The following is a 12,686-nucleotide window of genomic DNA, read 5'->3' as shown; positions in this document are numbered from 1 at the left end:
AGCGGCAAGTCCAAAGCTGCGCATAAGCGCAAAGGCCGCAAGCTCCGCCCACCGCACGGCGCCCACGTTCCCCCTGGTCCCCAGCAAGATGGCGGCGACCCGGAAGCGGAAGTGGTAACACTACCCCCGGGCGCCGGCCACTGGGAAGATAGCGGCCGCCAGGAGGAGGGAGAGAGCTGGGCTGCTCAAGCCGCTCCGGCAACAGTGGAGTCTGCACGGAGGGCTGGGGGACACCTCGCGGGGGGGGGATGGTACGGGAGCCCCGATCCCGGAGACCGCGTGGCGCGACGGCAGGGCACCAGAGGGAGACTGCTGGATGCCAGACACCGCTGGGCAGGAGGCAGGTCCGGCACACAGCCCCAGGGACAGCGACGGCAGGTACTGGGGGTCACAAGGGGGCAGGTGGCACACAGGGGGGGGCCAGGACGCAGGCAGCTGGGCAGGGAGGCCTGGCAGGGGCAGGCAGGAACCAGGGTGGGAATGGGGGGAGGGGGCAGGACCACACGGCGCCCTCAACGCCAGTCAGGAGCCGGGATGGGTATGGGGGGAGGGACCAGGGCCACAAGGTGCACAAGCGGCCGACCGACCGCGGCAACAATACGGGCCAGGCCCTTGGGGAACAAGGGAGGAGTTTCAGCCACAGGGTGCCTGGGCCCAGGAAGGACAACAGGGGAGGGCAGGGCGAATGGAAGCCCGTGCTACCTGGGTCCCCAATCGAGGCCAATCGGCTGGGCATGGGTCCCGTGCACCATGGCCTGGGACCCAGCAACAATCACCCCCTCCAACAGTGGCTGCTCACACTTCAGGGCGAGCTGAGGGGGTGGCATCGCTACTTCTACCCCCTGCATCCACGGACATCGGCAATCCGGACAGTTCTAGAGGGACGGCAGATTCAGGACAAGTGGCGCCTATGGTGGCAGAATCAGGTGAGACCTCAGGAACTCTGAGTGGCGCATGCGCAGCGCCAGCGCGTACACATAATACCAATACAGAGCAGGTTGAGTTAATGAGAGCGTTGAGGGACATGCTGAACTTAATGCAGGGCAAGGCGCAGGAGCATAGTGGTCCAGCGCAGCTGCAAGCATGGCTAGGTACACAGGACACGCCCCAGGCGGAGCGCCAAGCTAGATCGCGCAGCACATCAATATCCAGCAGCGCAAGCTCAACAGATAGCAACTCATCAGGGGAATCTAAAGGTTCCAAGCGAAAAACGCCCATAGCACACTCAGCAAAAGGCAATGCCTATTTGACTTACGAGGGCCCCTTGGGAACCCACTTAAAACTGGAGTTAAAAGAGAGGGTATGGAATAAAGAGTATATCGACATCTTTACCCTCTTACCACTAGACCGCTTTAATTTAGATAAATGGGAAAAAGGAAAGGAGCATCGCAAGGAAGAGGTAAACGAGAGAAGGTTGTACCGGCTTATCCCTCGATCATTTCATAATTGGCTACAGGCGTTCACCATATTAGGGAGCATAATAGGAGAGAAATCGCCTGAATTATGCACACCCCTGTTTTGTTACCAGGAAACAATTTTTGAGGCTTATCGCACTTATGGAGGGACGGACTGGCTGCGCTACGATGAGGAATATCGACAGCGCATGGCAGCGAGACCCGAAATAGGTTGGGACCATAAGGACCTCACCTTATGGATGCGGCTCATGACTGCCCCTAAAGCCGGGGGGGGGGGGGGGCGCATCGGCGGCAGTAACCACCTCAGTCCATAACCATAATTCTTTTCAGCAGACGGCCAGCGGAACATCCGATGGACCGCTGGCCCCGCATAAGAAAGGAGTGTGTTGGACATTTAGCAATGGGGCATGCAAGTGGGGAGCCAGCTGCAGATTCAAACACGAATGTGCAGCCTGTGGCGGAACTAACCACTCTTGGGCAAAATGCTATAAGCGAGGAAGGATGGCGGTACAGCGGGCAATCGAGCCCGGTACAAAAGGGGGAAACGCCGGTGAGCATCGACAAGATGCTACCCTGGCTAGATAAGTACCCAAACAGGGAGCATGCGGATTTACTGAGGCACGGGTTTGCAGAAGGCTTTCGCATACCGTCAAAATCCAGCGTGATACACACGCGGTGCCGGAATCTCAAAACTGCAATCGAATTTTCTCACATAATCACCAGAAAACTGGACGACGAGGTAAGGCTAGGCAGGATGGCTGGTCCCTTCAGAACACCGCCCCTCCTCTTCCTCACAGTTTCACCATTGGGCGTGGTGCCCAAAAAGGAGCCTGGTAAGTATCGGATGATACACCATCTGTCCCACCCCAAAGGGACTTCAGTTAACGACGGTATCAACCCTGATCTCACATCAGTGGCATACACGTCATTCAACGAGGCGGCTAAAATGGTGAGAAGAATGGGCAAGGGAGCACTCTTGGGGAAGGTTGACATAGAATCAGCCTTTAGACTCCTCCCGGTACACCAGGATAGCTTGCACCTATTGGGTTGCAAGTGGGGGGGCAACTATTATGTTGATCGTTGCCTCCCCATGGGTTGCGCAATATCCTGCGCCTATTTTGAAACGTTCAGCACGTTTCTAGAATGGGTGGTCAAAAAGGAAGCCGGACAACAAGGGGTGGTCCATTATTTGGACGACTTCCTGTGCGCGGGTCCGGCAGGGACGGAGGTGTGTCACACAGTCATGGACACACTGATCAGTGTCTTCAGGCACTTCGGAGTACCATTAGCCATGGAAAAAACCGAGGGGCCGCAGGAAATAATTCGATTTCTGGGGATCGAGATTGACACAAAAAAGATGGAGTTTCGACTACCGCGGGACAAACGGGACGGCCTGGTACAGGAGTTAACGGCGGCATTAGGGACAAGGAAATTGACATTGAGGGAGACCCAATCGCTGTTAGGTAAGTTGAACTTTGCATGTAGGGTGATGCCCATGGGCAGAATTTTTTGCCGCAGACTTGGGTTCCTGACGGCCGGGGTCGCGCGGCCGCACCACTTCATACGTATAACCGCCGAGACAAAAGCGGATATGCGGATGTGGTTATCCTTTCTTGAAGAGTACAATGGGAGGACACTGTGGCTAGAGGAACCACAGACCAGCGATGAACTGCAGCTGTTTACGGATGCAGCTGGCAGCACAGGTTTTGGAGCCTTTTTCCAGGGCCAGTGGTGTCACCACGCCTGGCCTGAAGCGTGGGCGTCTCTGCCGCTCATCAGGAACCTGGCGCTACTGGAATTCTTCCCACTGGTAGTGGCAGCCGAATTGTGGGGGAGGGATTTGGCCAACAGATCTGTAGTGTTCAACTCGGATAACATGGCTGTTGTTAACATCGTCAACAGCCTGACCACCAGCTCGCCCCCAATAGTCAATCTGGTCAGGTATTTCGTCTTACAATGCTTGCGCCACAATATTAAGTTTAGGGCATGCCACATACCAGGAACAGCTAATGGTATAGCGGATGCTTTGTCTCGTTTCCAGCTGGAACGTTTCCGGGAGCTGGCGCCACGTGCGAACACGGAGCCAGTGCAGATCCCGCCGCACGTATGGACCCTAGTGTTACCGTGATGGCAGACTGGATTGAGCGTTCGCTGGCGACAGGCACTTGGAAAGCGTACAAGGCAGAGTGGGCCAGATGGTCGGCCTTCGAAGGTAGGGAACGGACACTCAGGCCCAACCAGTCAAACCAGGACGTCTTCCTGGCATTCCTGGGACAAATGCTCAGCGAAGGACACTCACCTGGTAAGGTCAACAAGACTATCGCGGCCCTGGCCTTTCTATTCAAACTGAAGGGGTGGCCCGATTTCACGAAGAATTTTATAGTCCGTCAAGCATTAAAAGGGTTCAGAAAGAGGCCCAAACGGCCAGACCCGAGACGCCCCATAACCATTCCCCTCCTGTTGAGGTTAATGCACAGCACCAGCGCGGTTTGTCGGAACAACCATGAAACACTCCTGTTCCAGCTGGCTTTCTCGCTGGCATTCTACGGGGCTTTGCGGTTAGGGGAATTGGTCAGCGATCGAACGAGCACGCCCGGGGGCATACAGGCCTCCGACGTGTATCTCGTGAAGAATGTGCTACATATAATCATACCAAAATCAAAAACCGACCAATTAGGGAAGGGAGCTCTGATACAGCTCCAGGAGATACCGGGTTGCCCTTCATGCCCGATAGGGTGCTTTACGAGATTCAGGCAAACAAAGGCAAGCAAAGCAAGGGGATTGTTGGTGCATGAGGATGGATCAGCCCTGTCACGGTTCCAGTTCGTGGCGGTGCTAAAACAGTGCTTGGCGGGGATAGGCTGCAATGCCAAGGAGTATGGATCACATTCCTTCCGGATAGGGGCAGCAACGGAAGCGGATAAAGGGGGCCTCAGTAAGGAAGCAATTATGAGAATAGGGAGATGGAAGTCTAGAAGGTTCAAAACCTATATCCGCCCACACCTCACGGAATGCTAAAGCAGGAAGGGGGGGGGGGGGAAACACTAAAAGCGCGTAGATAACGACCAAATAACATGTATCTTCCCAGAATTACAATGCTTTGTTCTCTATCCCGCAGGAGAGACCGGGAGAAGGCTGAAAGTATGGGTCTTGGGGCATTCCTATGTGGTATGGGCCGAGAGGAGAGCAACCGAGAGCCACAGGGGAAGGAACCTGGGCCAGAGCAGCGATAGAGTGGAGACACACTGGTATAGGGCCCCGGGTCTCACGTTAGACAGATGCATCAAAAAATTCTACAGACTCGCCCGTTTATGGGGCCCCCCAGACATACTGATCCTGCACATAGGGGGAAACGACCTGGGCTGGGATCCAATGGACATACTGATCAGGGATATAAAAGCCTTCATATTAAGAGCAGGCAGTTTGTTCCCAGGCCTAGTGATCATTTGGTCTGAAATAGTCCCGAGGCTGCGCTGGCGCCCCCCAATCCCCTACACAAAAATTAACAGGGCAAGATGGAAGGTTAATAAAGCGGTTGCGAAAGTGGTTTGCAGAGGAGGCGGGATTTCTGTCCGGCATAAACTGCTAGAGAAAGACGCATCCTTTTTCAGGGAAGACGGAGAGCACCTCAATGAGGTGGGCAATAATGTCTTCCTGTTTGGCCTGAGGGAAGCTCTGGAGGCTGCGTTGGCCAGTTGGCGGGGCATTCGGGGTTGAGGCAACCCCCGAAGTGCTGTGGCGGGGCCCTTGACAAGGCCCATGTGGATGTTTTTAAGTTGAGCCGGCAGTAGTGTGTACCCATCGAGCTCTTATAACTGTGGCTGGTGGCTGGTACGGGTGCGCTGCGGCTCGTTTTATTGGGCGGCCTTTTGTCAGGGGACTCCGATGTTTTTTCCTTATTAATGTGTGTGAAAATATTATGTAGAAGAAATAGAAGTTTGATTTATATTACAAATTAATAAACTTGTTGCCTCAGATGATACATGTGAGGGTAATAAAAGCTGTGGCCAATTTTTAAAATCCAAAGGGTTGTCGCAGTCTTTTATTTACCGAAGCAAGGGGAGGTTGCAAATTGCCCCCCCTATCCAGGTCAAGAAACCCCCTAGAGAGCAGGCGGAGCTGGGCGACAAAGGGGGCATGACCTGGTTGGGGGCTGGTGACCTCCCTGCTGGACAGGATAGGGCAGGGGGGTCAAGGTGACAAATTAGGGAGGGCAGGGGAACAACAAAAAGAAGAGGAGAGGAAGCTGTACTTCCTCTTGAGATCCAGCAACTGAAGAACAACCCTCCCACCCCTCCCCTGAAGTGGACAGCATCAGTAGGAATAACCGCATATGTCGATCGTCACAGCATAATGGCGGGGCCCCTGACAAGGCCCATGTGGATGTTTTTAAGTTGAGCCGGCAGTAGTGTGTACCCATCGAGCTCTTATAACTGTGGCTGGTGGCTGGTACGGGTGCGCTGCGGCTCGTTTTATTGGGCGGCCTTTTGTCAGGGGACTCCGATGTTTTTTCCTTATTAATGTGTGTGAAAATATTATGTAGAAGAAATAGAAGTTTGATTTATATTACAAATTAATAAACTTGTTGCCTCAGATGATACATGTGAGGGTAATAAAAGCTGTGGCCAATTTTTAAAATCCAAAGGGTTGTCGCAGTCTTTTATTTACCGAAGCAAGGGGAGGTTGCAAATTGCCCCCCCTATCCAGGTCAGGAGTCCGACACTCGGGCCCAGTGTCGCCGGGAGCCGCTGGGAACCTTTTCTGGCCAGGCCCTGGGAGAGGAGCCAGAGGGACGCTGAGGGACCTTCCGACCTACGATGGGGTCGAGAAAGCCCCAGGTAAGTTCCAATTTTGTATTTATTTACTGATCAGAGTCCCTTTAACATAAAACTGCATCAATTATTTCATACAATACAGCATTCTAAAACAGGAAAGAGGTACACTTACAGCATTAATCCCTTTTAAAGTTTAGGCAAAGAATACATAGCGTTCCACACACTTCTAGTTAAACAGACCTCAAACAATGTATCATGCTTCTACAAATAACTAATGCTTCTACAAATAACTACAGAGATCAAATCAGCCAAATTAGAAAGAAAAACAAAATATGATAAAAAAATAAAAATAAATAAAAAAGTACTACTTTCTAAAACCAACAAGCAATGACTTAAAGGTGGATGTAAAACGTAGATACATAAGTTTAGTTACAGATTGCCCAGCAAGCTCATGGTGAACCACAACTCCTAGAAGTGTGTAAGGGGCTAAAACAGACCAAAAAGCCCTCTTACTAAAAAAGCTATAGATAACAGAATTTGCCTACTTAAAACAGAGGATATTTGCGATTATTCATCTTGGAGGGAGCAAATGAGGTCTCCCACAATGCATCACTGTTGAATATGCAAACCATCCCCTTATTGTCCCTGAAAGCTAGCCACACCTCCAGAACCGCTGGAATACAATAATCCAACATACATACCAGGTTTATAAACCCAGCCACAACCCCTGAGACAAAGAACTAAGGAACAAAGACCATGAGGATTCAATCTGAGAAAGCAAAGGCTACTCTCCTAAAGAGAGACAGTTGGAATGAATGCACTACAGCTAGTTTTACATTTTTACAGCCAAACTTCCCTGGGCTGTTTCTATTGTGTCTAGCAGGATAGCCTCTGGTCACACAGAAGACCATCCCAGGCCATTGCCCCAGCACAGAGCCCCCCTTACCTCTTGTTATGCGGAGCCCCTGTAGTCCTGCAGAGTAGAAGGAACACTGAAGTTTGACTTGCAGAGGTGTTTGAGAAGATTGATGCAGTTCAGAGGGAGGGAGGAATATGAAGCCGGTTACACAATGATGGTCTGGGCTGGGAGCCAGCCATTTGTGGCGGAATGCAGCCCTGACTGCAGCATGTGCGTAAACACACAGTGACGTGCAGAGTGACGGTGTAACCAGGCCCTGCTCAAAACTTTCCCGGCATCGCTGCGGGAACACGTCTGCTCTGAATTAAATGGCCATAGAATATAATTATATTACCCTGAATAGACAAAACCCCTCGAGATGCATGGCACAAATGTATTACCCATCTGTATCAGTTTCTGTAGCCTTCCATACTGTTTTTTTTCCCCTTAGAATACACTTTTAAAAGTTTGCTGAAAACTGTCTTTCTGCAGCTTAAAGGACCACTATCGTGAAAAAAGTAGGCAGTTAAAATCTGACAGAACCAACAGGTTTTGGGCCAGTCCTTCTCCTCATGGGGGATTCTCAGGGTTTTCTTTGTTTTCAACAGCATTTCCTGAACAGAAGTTTAACTGCCCAAAAACTAAGATACCAGCCAGCCTCCCTACTCACTTGCACAGTATTTTGTTAGTTAGACTTTGCAACTGCTGTCCAGGAAATGCTGTTGAAAAAAAAGAAAAAAGAGAGAATCCCCCATGAGGAGATGGACTGGCCCAAAACCTGTCGGTTCGCTCAGATTTTAACTGCCTACTTTTTTTTTGCTATAACCTGCTACTTACAGTAAAATATGGTGGTGGTTCCACCATGCTTTGGGGCTCTGTGGCCAGTGCAGGGACTGGTTATCTTGTCAAATTTGAGGGACGCATGAATTCCACTCAGTATCAGCAGATTCTGGAGACCAATGTCCAGGAATCAGTGACAAAGCTGAAGCTGCACCGGGGCTGGATCTTTTAACAAGACAACAACCCTAAACGCTGCTCAAAATCCACTAAGGCATTCATGCAGAAGAACAAGCACAACGTTCTGGAATGGCCACCTCAGTCCCCAGACCTGAATATAACTGAAAATCTGTGGTGTGAGTTAAAGAGAACTGTCCATGCTTGGAAGCCATCAAACCTGAATGAACTAGAGATGTTTTGTAAAGAGGAATAGTCCAAAATACCTTCAACCAGAATCCAGATTCTCATTGGAACCTGCAGAAAGCGTTTAGAGGCTGTAATTTCTGCAAAAGGAGGATCTACTAAATATTGATTTAATTTCTTTTTTGTGGTGCCCAAATTTATGCACCTGACAAAAATTTTGTTTAAACAGTTATTGCACGCTTTCTGTAAATCCAATAAACTTCATTTCACTTCTCAAATATCACTGTGTGTGTTTCCTATATGATATATTTAACTGACATTTTTTATCATAACAACCAATGATTTATACAGGAAAATTCCTTGCTTATTGGCATTAAATGATTATAACTCAATTAAATTTCTCTGACAGTTACCGTAGCAATACTTGCGATACTTGAGTACCTCGGGTCTCACTAATAGTGGAACTCATGTTACCCTGCTAGAAGAAGTAACGTTAATATTTCCAAACGCTCTCTGTGCACATGAATATTACAGCTAGGGATGAGCAGAAATTACGCCTATGTGTAATTACGCATCGTAATTCACATTTACAAATCGCAAGGCAAAATTTGGAGAAAGCATAATTAATTTCGTATGCAATTGTCGGCATTCATAATTACATGAATGTACGTGTACCGTATTTTTTGGACTATAAGACGCTCATGACCATAAGACGCACCCAGGTTTAGAGGACAAAACCAAGGGGAAAAAAATACTAAACCTGGTGAAGGGACATCTTGTGGATAATGCCCACTTTGTACCTCATGCCCCCTTATACCTTTTGTGTCTCCCAGTCTCCTCCTCTGCCCCCGCTTGCGTCTGCCTGTGTCCTCATTGTGTCCTCCTCTATGCCCCTTTGTGTCCCCCTCATGTCCTCCATTTGTCCCCCTGTGTCCTCCTCTGCATGGGCACAGTACAGGGAGTCCCTGACATTGCGGGGAGTTGGAATTTCGTATTGGCAGGCATTCACAAGTCAGGAACTCCCGGCATTTGGGCTATAAGACGCAGTGACTTTTTTTCCCCCAGTTTTGGAGGAGAAAAAGTGAGTCTAATAGTCCAAAAAATACAGTAATTTACACATCATTTCTTGCTGACTTTGCCAGTGAATAGCAAATTGCTACATATGTTAAGGAGGATAGTGGTCACAAGTAAAAAAAAAATTCAAAAAGACGCTGTAGTTTTTGAGAAAATCGGTTTTAAAAATACAAAGAAAAAAGGTTTTTAAACCTCCTTTTTTTTTTTTAGTCTAAAAACAATTTTTCTTTGCATGTTTAAAATCGATTATCTCAAAAACTACAAGGTGTAACGACTGGGGAATTATTTCCGTGGTCAGCGCACAAGATGTGCGCTGACACTGCGGAAATCCTCCACAAGCGTTTAAAACAACAGAACCCAGCTTTGGGTGCAATGCACCTGTAGAGAGAAATTCCCACCGGCAGATGGAGCTGTGGAGTGCAGAGGAATAACCCCTCTGCACTGCCACAGATGCCAGGCGGGAATTGTACGAGGTGAAGCAATGCAGGGCAAGATAGCCCTTAGAGAGAGAGAGTGAGCACAGAGACAGAATGTATGTGTGTCCACCAATCTAGTTGCCATCCGGCGATGGAGAACACACAACAGCGAAGACCAAGTGGGAATGCAATCGCAGAAATGGTGATTGCTAATAGCGACACCAGACTGAGTAAGACAGAGCAAAGGAACAGACATGACTAACTACACGCAGTCACCACACGTTAAGCGCAATAGCAACAAAGCGTGTGCACGCCACGGTCACCACACGGGAAGCACAATAGCGACAAAGCGTACCAACCCTAACTAACCAAAGAAACACAGAAACAAAACGCTTGCTAAAGGGTGACCTCACCGAGATGACAGCAAGCGTTCGTTACAGACAGACAGACAGACAGACAGATGGAGCAACCAGTAGCAACCGCTGCTCTGGCTACACTCCTAAGGCAGAATACAGAAGGAACCACCGCCTCTACCGCTAGGGCGAATGCGATCCAAACAGACAGAGCGATTTTCTGTCGGCCGCCGCTGGCGACAGAACAATCGCAACAGACAGACAGAACAGGCAATACAGATAATATTAGCAAACAATATGCAGAGGGCTGAGACTCAAGGTAAGTCTAGCAGGATCAAACCTTTATGACCAGCAGGGAATTCTGGGAGGAAATGGTATTTATACTGCAAGCCATCAAAGGAAGCAGCTAAGCAATTTGCATGACAAGTGGAGGCAAATTCCTCACCAGCACAGCAACTCTGCAACTTGCAGAGTGAACACAGGTCTCTTTTCCAGGGACCTGCAGCACTCAGACCTAAAGAATGGGCAAAAAGCTGTCTGCCTGTGCAGACAGCAGAGCAGATCATTACACAAGGTCTTTTTGAAAAGATCCTTTTTTTTTACTTGTACCAACTAATCTCCTTAACATATGTAGCAATTTTCGCAGCAATAGTGTGTATGGGGGCTTGGCTATTCATCCCCCCAAATTCGGCACGAAATATTCCGTAAATTGCGCGTAAATTCATGCGTAATTCCGAATGCTTATACAGAGTCAATTGAATTAAAAATTCGTTACTACGTATATGTGCAAATACGAATTATAATTACCACTGATTACCGCTGCTTCCTGGATCAACCCCATAGTCTAAGACCACTAGAGCGCCTCCCTGAACTGGGTGGAGAACTAAAGGATTTTAGCATTGAGAAAAAGATTGGAGTGTCTCTTCTTTTGAAACGGATTTACTAGTTTTATTTTAGTAAAATCATGACCATATTTCTCCATATGCAAATACTAAACACTAATATGATATCTCGTTCTGTTCCAGAGAAATGAAAGAACTCATCTCCTACATTTAATTAATCAAATGATACATGTTTGCTAGGATTCGTGTTATTTTTTTCTAGGAATCTTCAGTTCATCTTACACTTAAAAATAAAACAATATGAATTGTATCACTTTATATACATAAACAGGAATTTCCTGCATCCAGACCTGGATTTACATCACAGGAGCCTATAGGCACAGTTGTCCTGCCACCCCAGACTTCACCCTCCATGAGCCTACAAACCTCCGCCGAACCGCACCACAAGTGTGTTGGCTGTCCCAGCTGTCACTTCTCCCTTACCCGTTGTCATAGGTAGCTACAGGTGCCCCATAGTATTAGTTAGTCAGAGCTATGCCCGGTATTAAGTAGCTAGAGGTGCCCCTAAGTATTAGGTAGCTAGAGGTACCCTCAATATTAAGTAGCTAGAGGTGCCTCCGACTGAAGAGAGATCTGGTCAGTGGAATGCCGAGACCCAGGTGAGTAACCTCTCATTTACACTCTGCTCGAGACTCTGCATAGTGAAGGAGGGAGGGAGGCACTCTGGGAGGGAAGGGAGCTGCCTTTCCATCATCATGTGCCTGTAGGCACATGCCTACAGTGCCTTTATGGTAAATCCAGACCTGCCTGCTTCAAAGATGTTCAACTTCAGCTGGAATGTACAGAACAAAAGGTCGAAGCCTATTTCCTTGAAGATTTGGACTCAAGCCGTGTTTATAATGCCAAGCGCTGGTGTGTCCCCGGCTTCCTCTAATCAAAATGTGTTTATGTATAAGGACTTCCTGCATGTTTTCCCAGGGAAAGCTCTGTGAATATGTCTGGGGTTGAAGTGGAATTCCATCTGTGCTGAACACGACTCCCGTTTGTCTTGACACACTTGGATTAGAGAAAGTTGACCAAAATGAGAACAGGTTGGGCTCTGATAATTGCCACTTTTTCCAGATCTGCCATTTGCATATTCACCACTGTTTGAAACTGAAACTTTATGGGGTAATGTCTTGCTGAAGGTTGAGTATAAAATTAGATATTAACCTAAAGAGAGGTTAAGCCTCAGGATCCTATTGAGGCTTACCTCGCTGCTCTGATGCCCCCCATCGCTAAGCACGCCCCCCAGAAGATTAACGACAAGGCATTGTCGCTAATCACCTCGGGACAGCACAGCCCTTCTTCCTGCAGCATAAGCACGCAATAGCCGACTGAGCCTGCCTACGCATGTGCAGTAAGCCGGAGTCACGGGCACTGTGGTACTGTGCATGCTTGGGTGGGCTAGTGCGGCTACTGCGTGGACACACTTCAGGATTTGGGGGGGGGGGGGGGGGAAGCAATGGATCCTGAGACTTCCCTCTCTTCAGGTAAGTATCTGATTTTGATTCCGAGCTTCGGCACATGATCACTTTGCACTGAATACATTGCAAATATCTCCTGTTTTAGGAAGAAAACTTTTTATATGAAATAGTTTTCCCAGTAGAAGTGGATAATCCACTCTTTCCAAATGTATGCTTGTATTTTTGGGAACAAATATTGATTAATTCATGATTCACTGACTATTGTGTAGTAATGATTTTGGGGTAGTTACTATTTACAATGCTAAGC

General features: G+C 48.5%; 1 protein-coding gene across 1 annotated transcript in view; it reads right to left on the bottom strand.

Annotated features, from left to right (window-relative positions):
- Nucleotides 1-7,245, bottom strand: part of LOC137528091 (uncharacterized) — a 50,154-nt gene extending 42,909 nt beyond the window's left edge. The window contains exon 1 of the mRNA XM_068249354.1: nt 7,137-7,245. The gene's annotated coding sequence lies outside the window, so the exon portion shown is untranslated. The remainder of the gene's footprint in view (nt 1-7,136) is intronic.
- Nucleotides 7,246-12,686: the final 5,441 nt, after the last annotated feature.

This window comes from Hyperolius riggenbachi, chromosome 8 (assembly GCF_040937935.1).
Source record: "Hyperolius riggenbachi isolate aHypRig1 chromosome 8, aHypRig1.pri, whole genome shotgun sequence".
NCBI lineage: Eukaryota > Metazoa > Chordata > Amphibia > Anura > Hyperoliidae > Hyperolius > Hyperolius riggenbachi.
The sequence above is the reverse complement of the archived record's forward strand: the minus strand, read 5'-3'. Positions and strand labels throughout refer to the sequence as shown.